This window comes from Emys orbicularis, chromosome 9 (assembly GCF_028017835.1).
Source record: "Emys orbicularis isolate rEmyOrb1 chromosome 9, rEmyOrb1.hap1, whole genome shotgun sequence".
NCBI classification, from domain to species: domain Eukaryota; kingdom Metazoa; phylum Chordata; order Testudines; family Emydidae; genus Emys; species Emys orbicularis.
The window spans coordinates 91947624-91974524 of record NC_088691.1 but is presented as its reverse complement, the minus strand read 5'-3'; the positions used below and the strand labels follow the sequence as shown (position 1 = coordinate 91974524).

At 44.1% G+C, this 26901-nt stretch overlaps 1 protein-coding gene across 1 annotated transcript in view; it reads right to left on the bottom strand.

Annotated features, from left to right (window-relative positions):
- FNDC3B (fibronectin type III domain containing 3B) overlaps positions 1–8466 on the bottom strand; it is a 388134-nt gene extending 379668 nt beyond the window's left edge. Inside the window, exon 1 of the mRNA XM_065410392.1 lies at positions 8412–8466. The gene's annotated coding sequence lies outside the window, so the exon portion shown is untranslated. The remainder of the gene's footprint in view (positions 1–8411) is intronic.
- Positions 8467–26901: the final 18435 nt, after the last annotated feature.

Genomic DNA, 26901 nt, shown 5'->3' with positions numbered 1-26901 from the left:
GGATGTTTCTGGGGCAGGCCCGGTCCTTGCACTATGTCAGGGTTGTGTGCAGCCACACTGCTGAGTCTGTGTCCCGGGTGGGATGGGGTGAGGGATGCACAGTGATCTCCTAGTGATCTCTCCAGTGGTCTGTGCTCTCCAATGCCATGCTACAGCCTCCACATTTATTTGACAAATAAAATTTGCAGAATTTTGCAGAATTTTAAAATATTGTGCACAGAAGTTTTAATTTTTTGGCACAAAATGCCCTCAGGAATAACTCTTACAATGTGAGAACACCAGGAAGGGCTCAGTGGCTCACACACAACATGACTGTAGCCGACTGCCCACGCAGGAAATTACACAGGTTTTTTGTGAACATATGTCAACACCTAAGTTCCCTCTAAGCTGTGCGACCGCACAGCTGCCTATTAAGCGCCACGCAAGCACTCAGGGCTGCGGCGAGGAGAGATGCTTTTCCCCCAGCTCCAGACTGTAGTGCCCCTCCCCGAGCCCTGACAGTACCAGGTTTATTCCCCACCACCACCCCTCTCAGCTAGTCGGCTGCCTGCCAGTGATGGGGCCAGGGGGCGAATGGAAAGGAGCCCACAGCCGCTGAAGCGGCCCGAACTGCAGACAGGCCTGCGACAGCCGAGGGAGAGTGCAGTTGGTGCAGTTTACAAAAATTCTCCCAGCCCTATGGCACATAAATTATACCAACCTGGACCCCGTTAGACCTACTTATCACTGTGTAACTTACTGGGTTAAATTCAGAGGTGATGTGTAAGTTCACAGAACCACTATGTGCTTTGTATCTTTTTCACTACATAAACTAGTACCAAGCAGAGAATAATGGGTCTAATCAAGGATAATCCCCTACTGCTGGGTTTTTTCAGTATTGCCAAGTCCAGACATTCAAAAGTCACAAGTCATGCCATACAAAATCATGAGTTTGGCTTAAAAAAATCATGAGATTTAAAAAATAAATAAATACTGGGTTCTTTTTATCTGCCTTCTGATTTGGGAGTCTTTGTGGTTCACATTTTCAAACTTTTTTTTTTTTCATTGAAATGAAAGCTATGATTCTCAAATAATAACCAGATTTCGGGAACTCAAGGTTTAAGAAAAGACACCCAAAATCATGAGACTTAGCAATCCTCACTTCCAAGTGCAAATGCACAATTCGGGCTTGATTTTCAAACTTACTACTTACATTGTTAGATACGTATCTAAGACAGTTATTTGGGCGTCTAACTTTACGCACACAAGTCTGAAATCCAGAACCTTTGTGTTTTGGGCTCTGTCATCTTTGCTCTATTGATCTGACCCTGTATGTAGGTGCTATTACATGCTATATGTGTGCTCTAAACTAGAATTCCTGAAAGCATTTTTCTTTGCTCACGTCTGTTTAGACACCTCACATTATTTGATTTCCTGGATACTGCCTAACAGGAAATCTATTTACAGCTTTCATGGATACTTTAAGGCATTATCTTCCTTTCCTTTCTTGTTCTATTACTCTACACTGATAAATAACACTCAAGAGGCACGTGACACTAATGAGGCACCCAGGCCAGAGACCAAACTTCCTACAAGTGAAGTTACTTACCACGTTATCCAGGCTGCCCTCTGACACTCATCTTTTGTCATAAAACAGGCATGTATTTTCCTGACAATGGCATCATAATACATGAGCATGGGTGCAAGTAGCTAAGCAATCAAGCACTAAATATGGATCAATGAGATGGAATCCCAAAACAAATCAAACCTATCCATTCTAATTCAGCTTCTGCTTCCAGGGTCAGGAGCTCTACCATCACACCTTAAAGCAGGTCTCAGCTTAACTAACCAATACTACAAAAACGTGGAGATCAACGTTTTTGATGTGGAATTTGCTTTGTTCTATAATGTAACTGAATATTAGTGCTTCATTACAGGAAGCAGGAGGGGAGGACTAAAAAAAGTTACTATAGTAAAGTTACCACTCCTATGCCAGGCCCTGACAAAACTGGCTAAAAACTCATTAAGTGGGATGTGTCTGAATTTTTGCTGACTAGATTACAGGGATGAGGGAGACTGTTCCATAATATTCCAAGAGCTTCTAGACATAGAGAGCCATTTCTCTTACTTATCTTGTCAAAATATGCTTCATGAAGCATACTTCCGAAAGCATAAAGCACATTTTTAGAGACAAAACATACTCCTTGTTTATAATTCATCCTTCCCTGAGAATCTAATACACGTGTTCAAACTAAGTGTTAGATAGACCATTCCAAAAAAATTCCATATACTCCTATATAAAGCAGCTTTATGTCATATAACCATAAGGAGAGGAAAGTTATACACTCTTTAGCAAGGGAACAACTACATCCTAAAACTTAAATCACAGAGTAGAGAAAGCAAGGAGTCATATAGCCTATAGATTCCAGAGAATTCCCATGTTCATCTTTTATGATGAACAAAAATGCAAAGTGAAACATTTAAATTAATTGTTGGCATTACGCCACTGAAGTCAACAAAATTACACCATTGATGAATCCGGCTCAAATGCAATAGGAGGTGCCTGGATAGTGGATGTCAATATTAGCTGCATTGTTTGCTTTCTCCAAAGAAAAAAAGCAACACAGTTATTATTCATAATGTTAGATTTATGTTTGGTAAGTCACTCTGATAAGATGGCATTGTAATGATTTCAGTTTAGTAAATGGAAGATTATCCTAAATGGTAACCATCATTCACCAATAATTGCATGCCGCTATAAGTCAGTATTACTCAGAAAGGCAAATAGGGAATACTTTCTATACAGTAACTATAACATGTATTTTTATGCAGCTAACAGCTGACAAATACAAGGGTACATTATTTGTCAACGGCTTGTGAGTTTCATAACAGATTGTAGGATATAACTTAACAGAAAAATTAGTGATCATAGAAAATCTATAATCTTCTCCAGTCCTGTTTCTAGCTTATTTGATTATAATTCAGTAGACAAGGGGAAAAGTGTGTTTAAGTTTCAATAGCTCACATGTACTTTTAACACAAATAAGATATGCAGCATACCAAATTTCACATACATCAGAAAGCTGCAAGAGTCAATTTTTGTCCTCAAATGCTTCACTGGGAACAACACATACATATAAGGGCAAAATTTAGCCAACTGTATTTAGCAGGATGTGTCTTACATCCCCCATTTAATTGCCATGATTTGCACAAAGAATATTTTACATGCAAGTAAATACTAACAACAATATACTAATAGGTAATTTTAAGAAGTTGCAAAGTATTTTAATTTGCTCTAATTCTTTTATAAACTTACCACATAGTTATTAAATATATATAGTTAAATATGATATTGTTAAAATATCAGCATCTTAAATTAAGGATCCTTTTAACTTTCATTCTAAGTCCTTCATAAAGATAATTCTAGCTATATTTTACCGAAATCGATCACAAAAACATTTACAATATACACTTCTGGGACCAAATCCTATTGCCCTTACTCAGTCATTATCTTGGGCAAATTCCCATTGACTTCAGTTTATAAATAGACCTGAACAGAGTTGAGTAAGTACCAAATTCAAAGTTTGGCTTTTTGTCATTAAATTACAACAATAGTCTACTTAAGTGTTATATTATTAAAGTGCTATACTTATTCCAAAATGTACATCTATGTATGCAGTTTCTGTGACTTTTACAGCTCTGACAAAAGTATATTGACAGAAAATGCTGTTATTTTTGAGAATATCGTATTGAATGTATTATAATACATTTTTGTTGGAAAAGGACTCGTATTATACTTTGTTAAAATTGACATTTTGCTGTTTTTATGTTACAGATGCAGATCTTGTTTTCAACTTTCGTTTACTTAGAAGATACCGAAGGGGTGAATTACCTTCTATCTACAGTACAGTTTATTTGTAACAAGATTATTAATTAGTTTAAACACAGAAAGTGTGTCACTCAAAAAGTGGTATATTTTAACCTTTAAACGTTTTAGTACTGTGTGTGCTGGCAATTTATCCTTTCACAAGGAAAGGAAACTTAAATTGTCCTTCAATGCCATATCATTAAGAAACTCTACAGGCTTTTTTGTGCAAAACTGAATTTTAGAGTGATTGCACTTATCTTCAAGTGAACATACTGATAATGCTATGGTCTTGCATCCAGATTATGGGCACAGATTTAGCATATGTAACAGCATGCTCTCAAAGGAGATTAATCTCTCCAGTGTGCTGTTACAAATTCCAGATAAGTTTAAATTATCTTTTTTCCTGGATATTTGTAATCCAATAAAGAGTCCGTTATGCTGAGGGAGGATATGTTTAGAACTGATTATTAAAATGCTATAACACACACATCTCAACTGGAAAACTGTTTAAGGAGTTATCTATTTTCAAATTCACAAACATTCCTGCCTGTAGATGGCCTGTTACCGTTGTGTATCTATTGGCTCCTATTTCCACTTTGTTGTTTGAAGAACTTCCCACTTCCCACATACCTTCTGTCTCCAGGGGCAGATCACACGGTGACACTAAACCATAGTCATAAACAACCCTACTTCTGATATTCTTGTTTAAAAGGATTCCCTGTTGCTCAAGAGCTGTATCTTGGTAGTGCAGGGAAGATCAACTAAGCAAGTTAACTGCTGATTTGAGAAATCCTTCAGCTCCACGTCAGCTTATACAGCAGCAATGAAAATTTCAGTCTTGCTGACTTGCAGTATGTTTCACCACACAGTTATGAGCTACAGAGGCACACAAGTCCCCAGATTTAATGGCCTGATACCAAACCATTCTTTGTGGAGGGTCCTTGACTCTGGAATTAATTTGCCTGGTAGTCCGACAGATTCTGAGTTTGCCGGCCCTTGTACTGATCTCAAAGGTCAATCTCTTTTCTCAGGCTTTTGCTTGGGTAGGAGAGGTGGTTAAATGGATTGAGAGACAAAGATAATTTTGGCTGAACAAAGTCATTTGCTGTATTCAGTTGTGTGCTACTTTTTGTAATAATATACATTTTAGAAGTTAAAAGTAAGGTTCCAATACTGAAACCATTTACTCATACTGAAAACTTGACTCACGTGTAAGTTTTTGCAGAATTGGGCCCTAAATTTTTGGGCAAAAAAACCCCAAAGAGTTCACAAATGAACTGTCCCTCACTCTCACACACGCTCTTCATATATTTACTTGTGTAAATTTAGGGGGTTAAATTTACACAAGTCCAGACTCCCCATCCCTTTCCTTAGGGGTGCTGATGGAAGACATAAAGTGAGCAGATTAATGTAATTTACATCTGATGAAAAATTTATGTGCATGAACTTTCTGATATATTCTGACTTCTAGGTGGTTACTACTACCATATCGTGAAGAACTTTCATGAAACTGGGAGCCCGAGTACAATCACTTCCAATTAAAAATTTAATTAACAGACAGCATTATTGAAAAGATAGTTTCAAACAGCAAGCTTCCCACAGAGACAACCTCAAGCTTCCCATCTAAATATATTTGTCATTATTGAGTATATGTAAACTACATACTCAGTTATAACAGTCTGTTTTGGAAGCTGACATTCTTCATTTATCTGGCCAGGTAGTGGGTAGGATAACAGTATGAAAAATCTCACCAATGTCCCAGCAATGACCTCAAATGAATCCACATGAGCAGAGCCACTTCAAAAATGGGAACTGATTCAGCTTCCATGCCTTGGGCTACATTAAGAGCATAAGCTACTCAAACCATACCAAACTAGAATGAATGACACAGTGCACTTTGGGGCCAGTAGAACCCTGTGTCATATTAGGCTCTGAGATGTAACCACCAAAACACAGAGCCCTTGAGACTGATGACTGGCAAAGCAGATATTGGAAGAAACTGGGAGAAGGGCACTGACAGGTTGCTTCTGTGTAAGACTCCACTGAGAACAGGGTATAAGGAAAGAGCACTTCATAGCCTGAATGACCCTGAGCATGCTGCCAAGAAATATCTTCCTCCTGTGGTGGCAACAACAGCATACTTCCCTAACTAGGTCCTCTATTATTGCCCAGAGACACGCAGGTGGTAAGAAAGGAGTGGGTGAGGGACGCAGAATGCTACCACTAATAGGAGAAGGAGTCATCCATCTTACCGACCCAGCTGACTCCTGTGGGATATGGGGGATGAGGATAGGGATAGCATGTCTCTTACCAGGGAGGCTGTCCAGCCAGTACTCTGCCCATGTCTAGACTAGGAAAATAGGTCACGTTCAAAAGCATAATAGCTAACATGTTGTTAAACTCTAGTGTAGACAGTGTTTAACACCTTTTAAACAACATTATCTAACTGTGGTCTACACTAGGCTTCTCAGCAAGGTAAACAGTTAGAGCAGGGGTAGGCAACCTGCGGCACGCAAGCTGATTTTCAGTGGCACTCACACTGCCCGGGTCCTGGCCACCAGTCTGGGGGGGCTCTGCATTTTAATTTAATTTTAAATGAAGCTTCTTAAACATTTTAAAAGCCTTATTTATTTTACATACAATAGTTTAGTTATATATTATAGACTTATAGAAAGAGACCTTCTAAAAACGTTCAAATGTATTACTGGCACGCGAAACCTTAAATTAGAGTGAATAAATGAAGACTCAGCACACCACTTCTGAAAGGTTGCCGACCCCTGAGTTAGAGGGTAGAACGAATATGATGAAGGCACGGGAACCAGGAAACCTGAAATCTGTTCCCAACTATGGCACTGATTCTCTGTGGGACCTTAAGTTACGTAATCACTCTGTGCCTCCGTTTCCCCATCTGTGAAATTGAGATAGTGCTGCCCTACCTCCTTGAAGTGATTACAGATCCTCAGAGGGAAGGTGCTATTAAAAATGCAAGTTATATTTATTATTATTAAGCCTATGTGTAACAATTTTTTAAAAAATTCTAAAGAATATGGGTGGGATGCATTGCTCCTTACTTCAAACTCCAGACCACACAACCTTAGCCAAAACCTTAGTATATAAACGAAATATTTGACAGGAGTGAGGGGAAAAGAGCTAAGCTGAGTTTGAAAGAGGATAAACTTTAAAGAAATGATATTTTTCAAGCTCTTTCTCCTGGTAACGTGCCATTTTTAAAGGTGTCTGGCAGAAGAAAAAGTTTCCAGGATTTTTTCTTTACAAAGTGGTGTCAGCAAAGGAGGGGTTCTGGGAGGGAGGCTTGGGAGGGGGAGGATGTTGCCTGGGTCGGTCTGTCTGTCTCTCGCTCTCTTTTTCTCCAACGTGCCCCTGGATCCAGACATTTTGGAAAGAGTTTGTAGATAGCTGGAGACTCTGCTGGTGCAACGAGGAGGAGCCTTGGCTTCTTCACCCGGGTGACATTCCCCAGGCCGGGCAGAGGGGCCAGACAGTACGTGCTGGCCGCAGAGCGGAGGTTCTCTCTCCCCCCGCACCCATCGCCTCCTGCTCCCAAACCCAGCCTCAGGGCACAGACTTCCAACCTCCCATCTAATCTCACACACACAGCTCCTCCTGCAGGGAGCCAGAGGCTGGGGAGGAGGGAGGCTCCCCCCCCACACACACACAAAAACCTCTTCCAAGTTTAAAGCCGATTTTCCATTCCGGCTCAGATTGCCATTGCAGGATGACTATCAAAGAAAGGAGCGAGGAGGAGGCGGTGGGGGAGCCGAGGAGAGGAGACGGGGCAGGGAGTGCGGGCTGGCGCGGTGATGCGGAGGGGGCAGGGAAAGGCCAGGCTGAGTCCGGCAGCGCTCCGCGGAGCCTCTCTGGATTACTAGGCTCTGATGGAGTGGCTCCCGGCCCCCAAACAAACTGCTGCTTCCCCTCCCCGGGCCGAGTCCTGACACCAGCCTGCTCGAAAGGAGGCGTCAGCATTTCGGCCACCACCCCCAGGGCTGTAAAATTCCCACTTTCCACCCTGGAGCCCCGTTCCCTCCCCCTCAAAAAAAAAAAAAAAAAACCCCCACACACCCCCGCCGCTCTGCACTGCAACGTGTGGTTACAGGGGGGCCGCCCCAAGAGCAGACAGATGGTCCCGGCTGTGTCTATCCCCCCCGGGATGCTGTGGGCGTTACACGAGCCCTATGGTGGGGGGGGGGGTCAGAGGGATAAGGGGGCGCATAAATCCGGGGGGGGGAGCACGAGGACCAAGCTGGCTTGATTCTCCTCCCGGCACCGGCAAATGGGGGAAACTTTCTGCAAAGTGCTGCGGCTTCCCGTGCTCCGTGCAAGCCCCCGGCTCCGAGAAGCGGGGTGCGCGGCGCGCCCACCCCCGCCCTGCCTCGGCCCTTCCCCGCCGAAACAAAACGGGTGGGTGGGGGGAGCCACAGACTAACCCCGGGGGCTCCGCTTGTGCTGCCCCAACTCCCGGCTGCTGCAGCCGCGGGGACTCGGCGTGAGCCCCGCCGAGGGGCTGCCCCGCTCCGCGGCCGGGCCAGGGACGCCGCCTTACCTTCGCAGGGGCTGAAACGGGGGCGGGGTGAGCGGCCCGGGCGCGGCGAGCCCGTCCTCGGCAGGCAGTCCGGTGAGAGCCCGGCGGGCGGCGGGGGCTACCAGGAGAGCTCGCAGGGGGATTCCGCCATGTCAATGATGTCGGGACCACATGGGGACTTGCGACCAGCCCACACTACCATACAGTCTGGAGTAGCAGCTACTGTGGAAAAAATCAGCGGCGAGAGAAGAGAGGCGGGCGGGGAACGGGGGGCGGGCGAAGGGAGGGACCCGCTGCGCCGGCCCGACGCGCTCGGCAGCCCGCTGTCCGTCGGGCAGCTGCCCCGCCTGGGGCCGTCCTCAGCGCCCAGCAAGTCCCCGCCTGGCCCGTCGCGGCCCTCTGCCCTCGCCCCCGCCGCGGAGCCGCCCGGGCCGGGCGCCCATGCACCCCCCACGCAGAACCCAGCTGGGCGCGGGGGAGGCGGCCGGGAGGGGGTGTTTGTGGAGTGACCCTTGCGGGGAGTGGGAGCCTGGAGCAGCCCCTGCCCCATTGTCTGTTCACACAGACTGTCTCCTTCTGCCCGCCCTGCTCCTCCACTCCCCTCTCACCCTGCCTGCCTAACAGCCCCCGCCCCATCACCCCTTCTCTCCACCCCCATCTGCCCCCCGCCTCATCACCCCTTCATCCCCACCCCATCACCCCTTCATCCCTTCTCTCCACCCCCCATCTCCTTCCTCCCTCAGCCCCATCACCCCTTCATCCCCTTCTGCGACCAGTCTCTACCCCACCCATTCCCTTCTGCCCCATCACCCCTCTCCTCCCTCCTGACCCCCAGTTTCTACCCCCCCATCCTCTTCTGGCCCCTACCCCATCACCCCTTCCCTCCCTCCTGACCCCAGTCTCTACCCCACCCATCCCCTTCTGCCCCCAGCCCCTGCCCCATCACCCCTTCTCTCCACCCCATCCCCTTCTGCCCTTTCCCCATCACTCCTCCCCTCTCTCCTGACCCCCAGTCTCTACCCCACTCATCCCCTTCTGCATCACCCCTCCCATCCCTCCTGACCCCCAGTCTCTACCCCCATCCCCTTCTGCTCCCTGCCCCATCCCCATCCCCTCCCTCCTGACTCCAGTCTGTACCCCAGCCATCCCCTTCTGACCCCCAGCCCATGCTCCATCACCCCTCCCCTCTCTCCTGACCCCGTCTCTACCACACCCACACCCTTCTTCCCTCATCCCCTGCTGCATCACCCCTCCTCTCCCTCTTGACCCCCAGTATCTACCCCACCCATCCTCTTCTGCTCCCCAGCCCCTGCTGCATTCCCTCCCTCCTGACCCCAGTCTCTACCCCACCCATCCCCTTCTGCCCCAGTCCCTGCCCCATCAGCCCTTTCTCTCCCTCCTGATCCCCAGTGCCCTGGGGAATCCTGATTCCATCTATCTTGTGTAGATTGTAAACTCTTTGGGACAGGGACAGTTTTACTTTTGTGGCTTATAGAGCACACTGCCAGCACAGGAACCCTGAATACATGCATACAGTTCTGCTGTCAAGCACTCTCTCTTCTTCCTGATCGTGCAGAGGCCTCTGCAATAATGAGAGGGAAAAAACACCTCTACAGATCCCCCTTGTCAGGTCCTTGGTATGGGATTGGAGAGCAGAAACATCTTGGCATCCACCTTCCATAGTCCTTGGAGTGAGGAAACCACCTCAGTGCAACCCACCAGGGACCTGTACCTCTGCCTCTTCTGGTACAGAAAGGGCAAGATGTAACCCATCCCAGCACCTGTGCAGTGGGAAGAGATGTTTTCCTTTCTGCCCTAACATCTAGAGTAGAGTGCGGGGAACCACGCTCAGTAAGTTGCCTCTAAACACAGCACCCAGGTGGGTGTGAGAATATGGGAATCTCATCTAAAACTTCAGTCTGGCTGCAGGATAGGCCTGGCTTCCTGCCTCAACTCTGGGTGGATCCCCCTGGTCCTACTACTCCGAGACTGGGTCTCTGTGCTGCAGTCCCAAAGTTTGCAACTGTGTTCACAACACAGGCTCAACTCCCTTTCGCTCCAGGGATTTTTGACCAGTAAGCTGTTCACCTCGCACTCCCCATCAATACCCGGCCTGAACCAGGCAGGGCCGGCTCCAGGGTTTTGGCCGCCCCAAGCAGCCAAAAAAAAAAAAAAAAAAAGCCGCGATCGCGATCTGCGGCGGCAATTCGGCGGGAGGTCCTTTGCTCCCAGCGGGAGTGAGGGACCGTCCGCCGAATTGCTGCCGAATACCTGGACATGCTGCCCCTCTCTGGAGGGGCCGCCCCAAGCACCTGCTTGCCAGGCTGGTGCCTGGAGCCGTCCCTGGAACCAGGGAAGCTAATGATCCAACCAGCAGACCAAATTCAGTGATGAATCCTGGTCACGTGCCACCTGAGGCATGTTGCGCATACGCTAAGAGAAAGAGGACTCAAAAACAGCCTCTTCAGAACAAAGCATTATTTATTCATTCCTCATGAGTACAAACCACACAGAGCAAAGGGTACAGCAATATGGCCTATATATCTGGGACTTATACCTTAAACATTCCTTGCCAGCTTTTGTAAGTTCCCCTCTGCCTGGCTAATTCCATCACTAGCAGGGTGAAGCAGCCTGTCCTGCTGCAGCAGGATCCCTGTCTCTGTGTGTCTCAGAGAGACAAGGTGTGCCTCAGTCAGTCTGTCAGCTTTCACTGACCGCCTAGGACAGCTTCTAGCAACTCACTCAATCCTCCTTCCTTTGCTGGCATCTTTGAGGCTTTGAATCCATTTTGATACTCAGCTTAGCCTTGGGAAAAGTAGACCACGCAGGCCTGGATCAGGCAACGCCTGGGAAGGGCAGGAAGGGTCAGACGCCCCTCCCCAGATGTCTGGGTGGGGGCATATTTCTGCCGGGTTCAGCACAGCGGCTGCCTGAGAGAATGCCTGGCTGCGGCAGCAGCAGGCTGCCCCCTGCCCAGGCTCAGATTCTGGGGACAGTGGCTGAGCAAGCCGGAGCCCCCCAGGCCCTCTGGCATGCTCAGAGTCGGCTCCTGTCCCCAGAAGCTGAGCCCAGGCAGGGGGCAGCCTGCTGCTATACAGCACCAGGCAGCATCCGGGAGTGGCCCCAGGGCCTGACTGCCAGGAAGAGCAGCCCAACATGCCAGGGGAGCCGGTGCAGTGGGAGGATAGAGCCCCTCCCCAGGTAACGTGGGATGGGGAGAGTATGGGGGCTGGGAGTGGAAAAGAGTCATGTGGGGAGGTCACGTGCCCCCTCTTTAGCTGGGGCCCCCCTTTGTGTCCCTCCCACAAGTCATCCATCATGGGGTATTCCCCAATTGATAGCTCCCCCCCATTGTTTCTTCAAGGTGCCATTGTTTGGTTTCCTGTAGGTTTCCTCCTTTACAACCTCTTATGATTTAACTCCTGACATTCAGACAGGTTAATATCAAATAGATAACCAGAGGGGCATATGATATTTATAAATAATACTACACATAACACCCACATTCTCCACACATGGCTTGGGCCATCCATGCTACAAATTGCCAAAAACCAAACCAAAACCCCAGCAAATAAAATGAAAAAGAATTTAAAAATGGACATTTCCATTTACACAAAATAGCCATTTCCATAAAAAACAAAATTTCAATAGAAAATTTTCGACCAGCAGTAAGTGTAGTTTATTGCTAGAGTTGTGCAAAATGTTTGTAACAAATAAAACCCCAAACCAGGAAGATTGGTTCTTCCAAAACATGGACTTTTTGGTGATCCTGGCTTGAATTTAGAGAATGAGGTTGAGCCAAATTATAGAATCATAGAATCATAGGACTGGAAGGGACCTTGAAAGGTCATCTAGTCCTGTCCCCTGCACTCATGGCATCATAAATTTGGGAGGGAATGCTGTGGTCTTGTGATCTAATTCAGGGGAGCAAGAACAAGTGGTTCATTGTGGAAGGGACAAATCAGTGACCTAAATTTTAAAAAAAAAATGTAAAAAGATAAAATTGAAGAGTAATCACAATCAAAGTTGTGTAAGAGAAGATAAAGCTAGATGCAAAGAAGGTTACCAATTATCACTGAGATAAACCTGCCTACATAGCTTCCCAAACTCATTTGTAGTTTGTCTTTCAGATGGGCCTGAACTAAAATGCTGGATCCAAACACACTCTAATTTTAGGGTATATGAAATCTAAAAATGTATGCACTATATCTCCAGCTACCCTGCCTCAGCCCGTTAACATTGGCATAGGGCTGTATAAAGCTTTTTCAGTTCCCACTGGTTTCACTTTGATTTTCAGGTTTGAGCACAACTCCAAGAGAAACTCAGTTGCAATGACCACACTTTGCCAGGTTTGGGAACAAAATGTACATAGTCACTGACTTACATATGGTTTCCAGTCTCACCTGAAACCATAAAATTGGCCAGGTCCATGTGAAACACATCAAGTTTGGGATCTGAAACCATTATAAACATACTCCCTATATACTGCCTTCTACTTAGCCATTCTGTACCAATAATATACAGCACAGAGTAACTCAAAGACCAAGTGTAGCCAGCCAGTAGTAAAATGGCTCAACAGAAATTGTACATGCTATAATTGGGGGGGGGGGGAGAAAGTGGGAAGGAAAAAGGGAGGGGACTGTTGTTGTTTTTAAAAGAACACACAGGGAGAGAGAAAATGATTTCCTCAGTGACTGAGCATACAAAAAGATCATCAACTTTCCCTGGGCCAGTTGACCCAGGAGCAGCAATAACAGGTTCTGGAGGGAACCATATCTCACTTCTACAACTGAAAGGGATGAGAATTACCCAAATAACTTCACATCAGGGCTGGGCAAACTAGTCTGGAGAAAATAAAAACTGACCTGAACCTCCATCCAAATAAACAAACAGCACTCGAACCCCAAAGTGTGAAAAGGTGCCTTTAACTTTTCCATGTTCATTGTTTTCATTGTTGCGTGTCTCTCCACTGCCTGATTCAGACTCAAAGGGAAGCAGGGTGCATTGGAAATCTCATGAGAAAGTCTGTTTTTGCTAAATTTCCAGCCTAATTTGGGAGACGCAAGAAGTTAAAATAAACTTCCAAATCTGAGGGTGCTTTTCTAAACCGCCCATCACTGCTACACATTCTACTGCCTTAGGGGCCAACCTTTTTCTTTTTAAACACTTTGCCAGCTTCTGTCCTTCCGCTTTACCCTATCATTAATATACACTATTTTCTTTGTCAAAAATAACATTCTTCTGTTTATTCCCAGAAGGGGTAGAGCCTGAACAGCAGCAGTGCAAGTCTTTCCCACATCACGCTGCCAAGGAGCAACAATGCCTAAGCCCTGATGCAGAAGAGGAGACTGAAAGGGGCATTCAGTTTCCAACATGCCCATAACTTCCTTGGATCTCACTTCTGAGCCTATACACCTATGGTGGTATCTGTGATGCGGATAGTTATCCACAAGGAATTGGATTGAAAATACCGACTCCTCTCTAACAGGCTTTGAACAGCCATCGGAGGGTAACAACTTGAAGTCACTGTTGACTGGGGCTGGATTCAAAGTGGTCAAAGGTTCTGTATTCCTTTTTCAGTCCCTTCAGCCATCTGTCCCACTAGCTGAGAAATTCCAGAGAAGCGGCTGTGGAAGGAGAAGAGCTCTCTTAGTACAATCATAATAATTCCGTGTGACGTCTTAGGTAAGACATCATTTCAAAGGCAGCGTGGACTCTACAAGAGATTCTTTATTCTCCCAAGATATCCTCCCTCAGGTTTCTGGTGGGATTATGCTTTAACTTAGACTGCTTTAATAAACTGTACATACTGTATTTGGGAAGGCAAGTAGGCTGGGATCTTGGCATCAGTTCTGTTTAACACTGTACAGAGAAAGCTTTGATTGGTTTGTTTGCTAAATATTGTTGTTTTACCTGAGGCATGCTGCCTTCAGTCATTTTTTTAAATACCACATAGCACTGGTGTATACAGATGATGGCTCTACCCAAACACTGGATAGACTGTACCACAGGACTTTTTTCTCTACACGTTATTATGCCTTTGGAATAGCTGTTCATAGAATCATAGAATATCAGGGTTGGAAGGGACCTCAGGAGGTCATCTAGTCCAACCCCCTGCTCAAAGCAGGACCAATTCCCAAATAAATCATCCCAGCCAGGGCTTTGTCAAACCGGACCATAAAAACCTCTAAGGAAGGAGATTCCACCACCTCCCTAGGTAACCCATTCCAGTGCTTCACCACCCTACTAGTGAAACAGTTTTTCCTAATATCCAACCTAAACCTCCCCCACTGCAACTTGAGACCATTACTCCTTGTTCTGTCATCTGGTACCACTGAGAACAGTTTAGATCCATCCTCTTTGAAACCCCCTTTCAGGTAGTTGAAAGCAGCTATCAAATCCCGCCTCATTCTTCTCTTCTGCAGACTAAACAATCCCAGTTCCCTCAGCCTCTCCTCATAAATCATGTGCTCCAGCCCCCTAATCATTTTTGTTGCCCTCTGCTGGACTCTTTCCAATTTTTCCACATCCGTCTTGTAGTGTGGGGCCCAAAACTGGACACAGTACTCCAGATGAGGCCTCACCAATGTCGAATAGAGGGGAATGATCACGTCCCTCGATCTGCTGGCAATGCCCCTACTTATACAGCCCAAAATGCCGTTAGCCTTCTTGGCAACAAGGGCACACTGTTGACTCATATCCAGCTTCTCGTCCACTGTAACCCCTAGGTCCTTTTCTGCAGAACTGCTGCCTAGCCATTCGGTCCCTAGTCTGTAGCAGTGCATGGGATTCTTCCATCCTAAGTGCAGGACTTTGCACTTGTCCTTGTTGAACCTCATCAGGTTTCTTTTGGCCCAATCCTCTAATTTGTCTAGGTCCCTCTGTATCCTATCCCTACCCTCCAGCGTATCTACCACTCCTCCCAGTTTAGTGTCATCTGCAAACTTGCTGAGAGTGCAGTCCATGCCATCCTCCAGATCATTAATGAAGATATTGAACAAAACCAGCCCCAGGACCGACCCTTGGGGCACTCCGCTTGATACCAGCTGCCAACTAGACATGGAGCCATTGATCACTATCCGTTAGCCCGACAATCTAGCCAGCTTTCTATCCACCTTATAGTCCATTCATCCAGCCCATACTTCTTTAACTTGCCGGCAAGAATACTGTGGGAGACCGTATCAAAAGCTTTGCTAAAGTCAAGGAATAACACATCCACTGCTTTCCCCTCATCCACAGACCCAGTTATCTCCTCGTAGAAGGCAATTAGGTTAGTCAGGCATGACTTGCCCTTGGTGAATCCATGCTGACTGTTCCTGATCACATTCCTCTCCAAGTGCTTCAGAATTGATTCCTTGAGGACCTGCTCCATGCTTTTTCCAGGGACTGAGGTGAGGCTGACTGGCCTGTAGTTCCCCAGATCCTCCTTCTTCCCTTTTTTAAAGATGGGCACTACATTAGCCTTTTTCCAGTCATCCAGGACCTCCCCCAGTCACCATGAGTTTTCAAAGATAATGGCCAATGGCTCTGCAGTCACATCCGCCAACTCCTTTAGCTCCCTCGGATGCAGCGCATCCGGCCCCATGGATTTGTGCTCATCTAGCTTTTCTAAATAGTCCCGAACCACTTCTTTCTCCACATAGAGCTGGTCACCTCCTCCCCACACTGTGCTGCCCAGTGCAGCAGTCTGGGAGCTGACCTTGTTCGTGAAGACAGAGGCAAAAAAAGCATTGAGTACATTAGCTTTTTCCACATCCTCATAGACTCATAGACTCATAGACTTTAAGGTCAGAAGGGACCATTATGATCATCTAGTCTGACCTCCTGCATGATGCAGACCACAAAAGCTGACCCCCCACTCCTGAAATAATTCTCTCCCTTGACTCAGCTGTTGAAGTCCCCAAATCATGATTTAAAGACTTCAAGTCGCAGAGAATCCTCCAGCAAGCGACCCCTGCCCCATGCTGCGGAGGAAGGCGAAAAACCTCCAGGGCCTCTGCCAATCTATCCTGGAGGAAAATTCCTTCCCGACCCCAAATATGGCGGGCAAGATTCTCCAGCCAGACCCTCCGGAAAAAAGTTCTCTGTAGTAACTTTTAATATCCCCATCATTGACCATTGTTACTAATTACCAGCGATAGCACGTTATTGACCTATTGACTAAAATCACGTTATCCCATCAAACCATCCCCTCCATAAACTTATCAAGCTTAATCTTAAAGCCAGAGAGGTCTTTCACCCCCACTGTTTCCCTCGGAAGGCTGTTCCAGAACTTCACCCCTCTGATGGTTAGAAACCTTCGTCTAATTTCAGGCCTAAACTTCCTGACGGCCAGTTTATATCCATTTGTTCTCGTGTCCACATTAGTACTGAGCTGAAATAATTCCTCTCCCTCCCTGGTATTTATCCCTCTGATATATTTAAAGAGAGCAATCGTATCCCCCCTCAGCCTTCTTTTGGTTAAGGTAAACAAACCGAGCTCCTCGAGTCTCCTTTCACACGACAGGTTTTCCATTCCTTGGATCATCCTAGTGGCCCTTCTCTGTACCCGTTCCAGTTTGTATTCATCCTTTTTAAACACGGGAGACCAGAACTGCACACAGTACTCCAAATGAGGTCTCACCAGTGCCTTGTATAACGGAACCAGCACCTCCTTATCCCTACTAGAAATACCTTGCCTAATGCATCCCAGGACCACATTAGCTTTTTTCACGGCCACGTCACATTGCCAACTCATAGTCATGCTGCGATCAACCAGGACTCCGAGGTCCTTCTCCTCTTCCGTTACTTCCAACCAATGCGTCCCCAGCTTATAACTAAAATTCTTGTTAGTCATCCCTAAATGCATAACCTTACACTTCTCACTATTAAATTTCATCCTATTACTATTACTCCAGTTTACAAGGTCATCCAAATCTCCCTGCAGGATATCCCGATCCTTCTCCGAATTGGCAATACCTCCCAACTTTGTATCATCCGCAAACTTTATCAGCCCACTCCTACATTCGGTTCCAAGGTCAGTAATAAATAGATTAAATAAAATCGGACCCAGAACCGAACCTTGAGGAACTCCCCACTGGTAACCTCCCTCCAACCTGACAGTTCACCTTTCAGTACGACCCGCTGCAGTCTCCCCTTTAACCAGTTCTTTATCCACCTCTGGATTTTCATATCGATCCCCATCTTTTCCAATTTAACCAATAATTCCTCATGCGGTACCGTATCAAACGCTTTACTGAAATCGAGGTATATTAGATCCACCGCATTTCCTTTATCTAAAAAATCTGTTACTTTCTCAAAGAAGGAGATCAGGTTGGTTTGGCACGATCTACCTTTCGTAAAACCGTGTTGTAATTTGTCCCAATTGCCATTGACCTCAAGGTCCTTAACTACTTTCTCCTTCAAAATTTTTTCCAAGACCTTGCATATTACAGATGTTAAACTAACAGGCCTGTAGTTACCCGGGTCACTTTTTTTCCCCTTCTTGAAAATAGGAACCACATTAGCTATTCTCCAGTCAAACGGTACCACCCCCGAGTTTACAGATTCATTAAAAATTATTGCTAACGGGCTTGCAATTTCTCGCGCCAGTTCCTTTAATATTCTCGGATGAAGATCATGCGGTCCGCCCTATTTAGTCCCGTTAAGCTGTTCGAGTTTGGCTTCTACCTCAGATACGGTAATGTCAACCCCCCCTCCTTTATTCCCATCCGTCACGCTGCCACTATTCCTAAATCCTTCATTAGCCTCATTAAAGACCGATGCAAAATATTCGTTTAGATATTGTGCCATGCCTAGATTATCCTTAATCTCCACTCCATCTACAGTCTTAAGCGGTCCCACTTCTTCTTTCTTTGTTTTCTTCCTATTTATATGGCTATAAAACCTCTTACTATTGGTTTTAATTCCCCTCCCAAGGTCCAACTCTACACGGCTTTTGGCCTTTCTCACTCCATCTCTACATGCTCTGACCTCAATAAGGTAGGTTTCTTTGCTGATCCCTCCCATCTTCCACTCCTTGTACGCTTTCTGTTTTTTCTTAATCACCCGTCTGAGACGCTCGCTCATCCAGCTCGGTCTAAATCTCCTGCCTACGAACCGTTTTCCCTTTCTCGGGATACAGGCCTCCGACAGCTCCTGCAACTTCAATTTGAAATAATCCCAGGCGCCTTCCGCCTTTAGATCCATAAATATGTTAGTCCAATCTACTTCCCTAACTAGTCGCCTTAATTTATTAAAGTTAGCCCTCTGTCACTAGGTTGTCTCCTAAGGGGCCCACACTTCCCTTGACTTTCTTCTTGTTGCTAACATACCCTTCTTGTTACTCTTAATATCTCTTGCTAACTGGAACTCCAGGTGTGATTTGGCCTTCCTGATTTCACTCCTGCATGCCTGAGCAATATTTTTATACTCCTCCCTGGTCATTTGTCCAATCTTCCACTTCTTGTAAGCGTCTTTTTTGTGTTTAAGATCAGCAAGGATTTCACTGTTAAGCCAAGCTGGTCGCCTGCCATATTTACTATTCTTTCTACACATCGGGATGGTTTGTTCCTGCAACCTCAATAAGGATTCTTTAAAATACAGCCAGCTCTCCTGGACAACTTTCCCCCTCATGTTATTCTCCCTCACGTTGGGTGGTCTGGCTGAGTATTCCAGTGGCTAATGCTCTTCACTTACATTGTAAGAGACCTGAGTTCAGGCTTTCATGCTCAGAGCCAGCAGAGGCTGAGAGTGGGAAGAGGGACACATTTGGCTTCACCTGACTATGTAGCAAACCCGCTGACTAGCCTAGGGGACTGATGGATTCCAAAGCAGTCCCCAATCAGGTCTTCCTCTGCCAGAAAGGTTTTTGTGACGTGCAACCTTGGAGTGGGCAACGTACGCAAATGAAATAACTGAATGATTCTCTTCAGAGAAACTCCAGATCAAAATTACCCAGGAGGCATTTTTCCCGCTTTAAGACAATGTAACTTACTTTTCATGTTGTATATAGGAGTGGCTGCAAAGGGTACAGTAACCTGCTTTACTTGTTAATAAATCCTTTTTCAGGCCACTATGCTAGACCTTTTGATGTACCATAAATAATTAAAGCATTCTACAAATTAAATAGTTAATTATGCAAAGAAAATCATACCTTTGCTGCTGGCTGCAGTGGCTCTTCTCTCGGTCTGTTATCTGATTAAATGGAAATTGAAATGTAAGTACAGTGTTAAATGCTGTATATTGGAATAACTGAATTCCTTCCATTTTCACTCTTCTGCTTTAATTGCATCATGGCTCTGGGGGGGACAATCACAAGCCAGAAGAAATGGGTAGGTGGAGTGTAGAGGTCTTTATAACAGATCTTATTGTGGGATCCAAAATTCTGCAGGTGACTAAGTCTTGCAGAGCTAGGACATTTAAACATTAGCATGAATCAGGGTTTCTATGTGTACATCTGTATTTCGAGTAAGTGAAACCCAGTCATTGAGTGATTAAATGCTCAAAACGTACTTCAATAATTATTACCTCCATAAAACAAAGTAAGTTCCAAAAGGCAGCCTGACTTCATGTTATTATTTACACAAGTCTTTTCCCTTTTTAGAACACCTGTGACAACACATGCTGAAATCAGAATCCAGAATTTTATTGTCAGGGTGAAATATGAAGACTAATTACTACAAGATTCTAAAATAAAATTGTCCTGGTCTCTTTTTTAGTGGACTACATAGTAATTTGGCTTCACACGTTCATCTAGGGCACAATCCTTTGTCCACTGAAGTTACTGGGTATGCTTCCATGGCTTTAAACAGGCTTTGGAGCAAAGCCTTTAGTTTGGTGTTTGAATCTTTCAGGCTACTGGCTCTAGGCAATATCAACTTGGTTCAGCTCCCTTAGAAGTCAGTAGAAAGACTCCCATTGACTTCAACTGGAGGTAGTATGAGCCTTCTATATGCAAGTCAGCATAGTTTCATTATGCTAACGGTTTAATTTGTGAGGTATCAACAAAGGTAGCCGCTGTTCAGGGACATTATTCTACTAGTTGTGCCCTAAGCTTTGCAAGGGCATCATAGGAAGAATTCTTTTAAAAAGCTCTCTCTAATTGTCCCCGCAATCAGAAGCTTTTTTGTTCTTGTAATATGTCTACATGCAAGCTGAGGATGTGCACACTACATTTTTTGCATTGTTTTGCCTACATTGTGTTTACTAAATAAATGGTTCTCACCTGCCAAGTGTTTCCAAAGAGCATTGACATTTACCCAGGTCAAGAAGCATGCTACATAAGAGGTGCTCAGGCAAGACAATAATTTCTGACAGAATGAAATACAATTTCACAGCTGTCACAAAATCATTCGTCTTCTCAATTTTAGTTCCACTTCTGCCAAAGACAAGGATGCTCTTTTGATTTTCCTACACATATTCAAGTCAAACTCCCTTAACACTATGCAATTCTTTTGGTCCCTTGGTTTTGTTTGTTTGTTTGTTTGTTTGTTATAAGCTCTTCCTTCAGCTCAGGCAATCTGTCATCAGTAAAGAAAGCGACAGAACGTTGCTTTCATTGTCAAAATGAAAAGCAGGGCCACAGAAAAATTCTTGCTGGAAGTTTTTGCAGATTGATATTAATGAAACAACTGAAAATGAAGCCTACGATACTAATCTTGTCCAGTTGCTCCTGGTCATGTTGTAAATTCAGGAAATTCATAATTAGATGCTTATATCCCCAGTGTTTCCCCTGCAGCACTTTTTACAACTCTCACAGTTTCTCCTTTCTTGTCATTAAAAGAAAAAAACCTACATAGGGGCTGACGGTTGAAAATACAAAACACGGATGATTTGAAATAAGCTTAATAGACTCTACTCAATGTAAAAATTCAGATGTTGTCATTTCTGGACATACCACTGCACTTAAATTGATCCTTTTCCCTTTTCTAATACAGTAGTTTTTTATCAGATGGTATCCCCTGCCTATTTGCTACCTTCCCTTTGTTTGTCAGGTTGTTTGTTTGTTTTTCAGCTGATTGTGCAGATTATATAGACCCTTTCATATAAAGGGCAGTCAAACCTGACAAATACGAAATGCTTTATTGGCATGTTTATTTTTCCTTTAAATTTTTGCTAAAGAGGAAGCATTACACATGGGTTCTTAATCAGAGAATCATAGAAATGTAGGACTGGAAGGGACCTTAAGAGGTCTTTTAGTCCAGCCTCCTACACTGAAGCAGGCCAAGTATACTTAGACCACCCCTGACAGATGATTGTCTAACCTGTTCTTAGAAAGCTTCTGGTGATGGGGATTCCACAATATCCCTTGGAAGCCTATTCTGGTGCTTAACTGTTATTAGAAAAAACTTTCTAACTATAACATCTATCCTAAGCCTCTTCTGTTATTGATTAAGCTGGTTACTTCTTGTCCTACCTTCAGTGGACATAAAAAACAATTTTAGCAGGTTCCCCCGTCACTCTTCTTGTCACAAGGTTAAACATGCTCAGTTTTTTTAACCTTTTCTCATAGGTCAGGTTTTCTAAACCTTTTATCAGGTTTATAGATCTCCTCTGGACTCTCTCTAATTTGTCCACACTTTGCCAAATACTGGACACATTATTCCAGATGAGACTTCACGACTGCCAAACAGAGCAGAACAATTATGTCCTATGTCTTACCTACAATACTCCTCTTAATACATCCCGGCATGGATACTACCATTTTTCATGTTTTTGGCTCATATTCAATTTGTGATCCATTAACCCCCCCCCCCCAGATCCTTTTCTGAAGTACTGCTGCCTAGCCTGTTATTCCCCATTTTGTATTTGTGCATTTGATTTTTCCTTCTTAAGTGTAGTACTTTGCACTTGTCTTTATTAAATTTAATTTTATTGATTTAAGACCAGTTCTCTAATTTGTCAAGGTTGTTACGAATTTTAATGTTGTCATCCAAAAGTGCTAGCAACCCTCCCATATTGATGTCATCCACAAAGTTTATAACTATGTTTTCTGGGGTAGACCTCACTGGAAATGCCAAGGTCAGGGCAGGCTGCAAACAGGAGAGCAGATACTCCCAAGACTGGTGGGTAACACTGAAGTTAAACTCCCCAACCAGATACAAACTGCTTCTGATCCCCACACTGGTTATCAAGAAGCAAAAAAAGAAATCACACAGTCCCCTTATTGCATTCCAGTTCTCTGGCTCCCAATCAGCACCTAGGTCTAGTACAGTGAGAAGTTATTTTAAAACTCTGCTCACATATACAAAACGTTCTTCTGACCCCAAAGGGTCAGCCACGTTACCAGGTCAATATGAGTTTGGATCTTACTCAAAATACCACGCTGCCAGCCAATCCTTTCGCATCTAAAACTAAAGATTTATTTTAAAGAAAAAAGAAAGAACAAGAAAAGTGTTTGTTAAATGGTAAAGCAGTCATATACATACAAAGACCTCAAAGTCCATATATCAGGTTCTTAGCAGTATTAGTGAGTTTACTGGCTTGAAAGTCCCTCTGGAACACATCCACAGCTTGGATGGGTCATTCAGTCCTTTGTTCAGAGCTTCAGTTTGTAGCAAAGTTCCTCCAGAAGTAAGAAGCAGGAATGAAGACAAGAAGCAGGACTGAAGACAAAATGGAGATGATGCAGATGCCCTTTATAGACCTTTTGCCATGTGTCTGGTACTTCCTTTGTTCCAAACACAAACTCATAGAACATGGCATTGAAAGGCCATAGAGTTTTCTCCATAGGCATGTCCCTGCATGCCTTGCTGAGTCATAAGGTGTAGTTCCTGGCCATTTCAATGGGTTCATTGTAAAGTTGATGTCCCTTGATGGGTCATCAAGCAGGCCTACTGCTGATGCCAATATGTCTGGGGGTGTCACCCAGAAACACAGCACAAGTTTGAAAATACAGATATACTATACATATCTATAGCTCATAATACAAAGGTGATACAAACATAGAAACAAGATTATCCTACTTGGCAAATTATAACATTTTCCCAGATACCTTACATGGCATATCTGGTCAGATTCCTTGCAATTTTATAATATTGGTATTAACAATATCATAATGTGTCTCACAGATTCCATATAGTGTCACACTCTCCACTCATTTACTTCATGTTAGATATCATCATATCAATGAGACTTTTCCTAGAACTTCCAAATGAGTACATGAAAGTGGCCAAAAAGTTGCTTTAAAAATGACTTGAGCTATGAAATGATTACGTAGTTTATAACTTTTCCAGAATTAAAAAGTAATGCCTGGAATAATTTGTCTATCGGCATCTTGAATCTGGATAGTCAATTTCCTGTGTGGACTTGGGAAAGCCACTTAACCTAACTGTGCCTCAGGCATCCTCAGCTGTAGTTATATACTATTTTATTTGGATGGATACAAAGCAGGTCAACATTCCAATCTATGTATCTAGGCACCCTTGATGATATTAAAAAATAAAAGGCTTACAAATTGCAACTCTGTCATTTTCACCTAACCAATTATAGCTGGGCAAACCACAATCAGCTTATTTATTGATCTTATTTGTGTCTATGTTGTTGAAAATTATTGTAATGAAATACAGTACAGAAAAATGTATACTTTATGGACATGACACTTATGGTATAAAAAGTGGATAAAACCAGCAAATGGCACACCCTGGGGGAAGTTCAGCCCAGAGAAAAGGCTCATGCAAGTGCCTATGCATCATGTAATCCCCATATTAAGGCCTTAAGAGATATAGAGGGCTCCTCTGCACTGGGATGACTTCCACCCATTATTGGCCATTCTACAGTTCTTGCAAAATCAGAAATTAGGGTCCGATTCAACTCCTATTGAAGTCAATGTAAAGCATCCCATTGATTTTAATGGGCATTGAATTGAACCCTTAGTCAATATAATTAATCAGTATAACAAGACACTTTATAGTAAATACTCACTGCTGTTTTGAGAATAACTTTTAAACAAAAAATATCACAAAACTTTTGGGAAGAGGAAATCAAAGGAAGCTTGAATTTCTGTCCCATTATAAATCATGGTCTCTGATCCATGATAAGAACAAGGCTATACCCTTAGTTTGCACCATTATTTAGGAAAAGAACATATAGCAACCAGCAGCACATTGCTCTTTTACTACCCCCAGCAGGGCTGGATTATGGATTAACCTTCTGTGGGCCCAGCGCCAAACATATTTGTGAGCCACAATATAGTCATTATGGGCCCTTCCAAATGTGGGCCCACCATTGTAAACCCGGTACTGACCTCCAGTATGAAAAAATAAAATAAACCTTCACAACATTCATTTCTTACCTTTTCATTTATAATTGTTAAATACAGATGACGTACAGGGCCAGACTCTTCCCTCAGATTCATCTATGAGACATATATAAACAAATGGGTTGACACGATACAATAAGAGAAGGTCAGGGTAGGGCAAAGTATAGAGCATATTAGCCCAAGCATGCATGTGTATCAAAGAACTAAACAGAAATTGTAAGTCCTTCCTCCCTCTTAGTCATTTATAGTTTGTACTCCAAATATTGGACTAATTCTGATCAACCTCCAAAAATCAAGGAGGAGGAAAAATAATAGTTCCAGAGAAATCTTTATTCTGGCACTCACTGACTTTGGCTACAAACATTTGATAGCGACCAGCTTTAACTAAAGCATTTACTGAATTTGGAAGGTTAGGCTTAGGCAGGACATTTCAAACAATCCAATTAAGCAATACTTTCTACCCCAGGGAAGTCTCCCTTCCAAACATTTTCATCATTCCACATGGGCTTTCCTTCACAGAAAGTCTTGGTGGTTCTCACACTGACTTTTCTTCATTTCTGCTCTTTTTGAAGATTTTTGTGATGTTTAAGGAAGCTGCTGTACTCCTTCTCCCAGATGTTTCCACTTCTGAGAAGCATCCACCTGCAAAGGGTCTTGTCCCCAAGGAAAACTCATTCCAGCCTCGTTTACTGTACAAACAGAAGTATGTTTGGACTATCTAGATTGTTCTCCAGACTCTGACACTCCTATGACTTAGTTGTGAGCTGGAAGAGCTATATCAATGAGCATGCCAAGCACAAGAGTGTAATTTACTTACATCTTACTTACTAAAACTTTTATAGAAATCAAGTTAGTTCTTCAGTTGCACAACCTATCTACGTATCCTGATGAGTACTTTCTACACAGAACATAGTAGTAGTAAAGAGCCAAATAAAATATTGGACTATGATAGCAGAAGGTGTGGGGAATTGGTTGGCTCGTGGATATGGAGCCTTTCATTCCTAGGTCATAAATTTTAATCCAGCACAGTTTGGTCATGACCCAAAATTGTCACCATTTGATGGTTCTTCAGTGGACCCACAAAATATATTATGACAATTAGCAGTAACTGGCTACATTGTTGGCAGTCCCAGAAGAGGTTTATGATTAAATTGGCCATTGAGACTGAACTAATCTCTCACCCACAAAAGAGGTTCCTCCAGGTCAGGGTTCAGACATCAGTAGGGCAGCATGGAGGATGCTTGCACAGCCAGTACCTGTATTTTTAACTGTGCTGAGGATAAATAGAGGACTCCAATGTCTGGGATTGGCATCTTTCACATGCACTACATTCATATCTAAAGAAGAAGAAAAGAAATTAGGGCATTTCCTGAGTTATTAACATAGGCCTCTCAGCTTCCCTGTAGAATTATTTTCATCACAACCAGGGTTAACTATTTCCAACTGTCTTGTTATAGTTAGACAATATCCATGTGCACAATGAACTGTGATGTGCATTGTTGCAGAAGCAATCAGTGCTGGAGAAAATGGAATGAAGCAACATTCAACTGCAGAATGCAATGGTTACTATGGAATGCCCCAGTGAGTCAATTATGGGCCCCAGTGCTTTAAAGCTGGGAGCTGTAGTCTTAGCGGGCACATGACTAGAAGTAAGCATGTGACCTACAGGAAACCAGATATAAGGCATCCTGCCACTCAGGCAGGGGCAGCAGACAGGAGTTTTTAACTACTGAAGAAGGTGTTTGTTTGTAAACACAGTGAGATAACTAACATACATTAGCTATAGTACTATAAAATCCTAGTGGAAGCCAGCCCTCTACCCCCTACCTGTGGTTGACCTCGCGGTGACGTTTCACTCCAGATTCTTTATGAAAATATGCTTATAATATGGATCTGACATAACTGAGATATACTTTATGCAAGATGGCTCATGTGAGATATCATTGGAAAGATTATGATTTACTGAATGTGATTATCCAATTTGTTTGCCTGTATCATTTCTGTATCTGAAGTTAGGAATATTAACTATGTATCTGTATTTCAAATGTGTTACTTTGGGTGTCACCCCCAACCAGCCCTTCAGGTACAACAATGGAAAAGCCAGACAGGGCTAATGGCCCATTAGCAAAGACAATTGACTGTAAAAGAGCGTAGTCTTCCTGTGGACACTCGAGACAGCCTATGCAGGGCCGGCTCCAGGGTTTTTGCCGCCCCAAGCAGGAAAAAAAAGAAAAAAAAAGCCGTGATCGCGATCTGCTCTACCACTGCGGC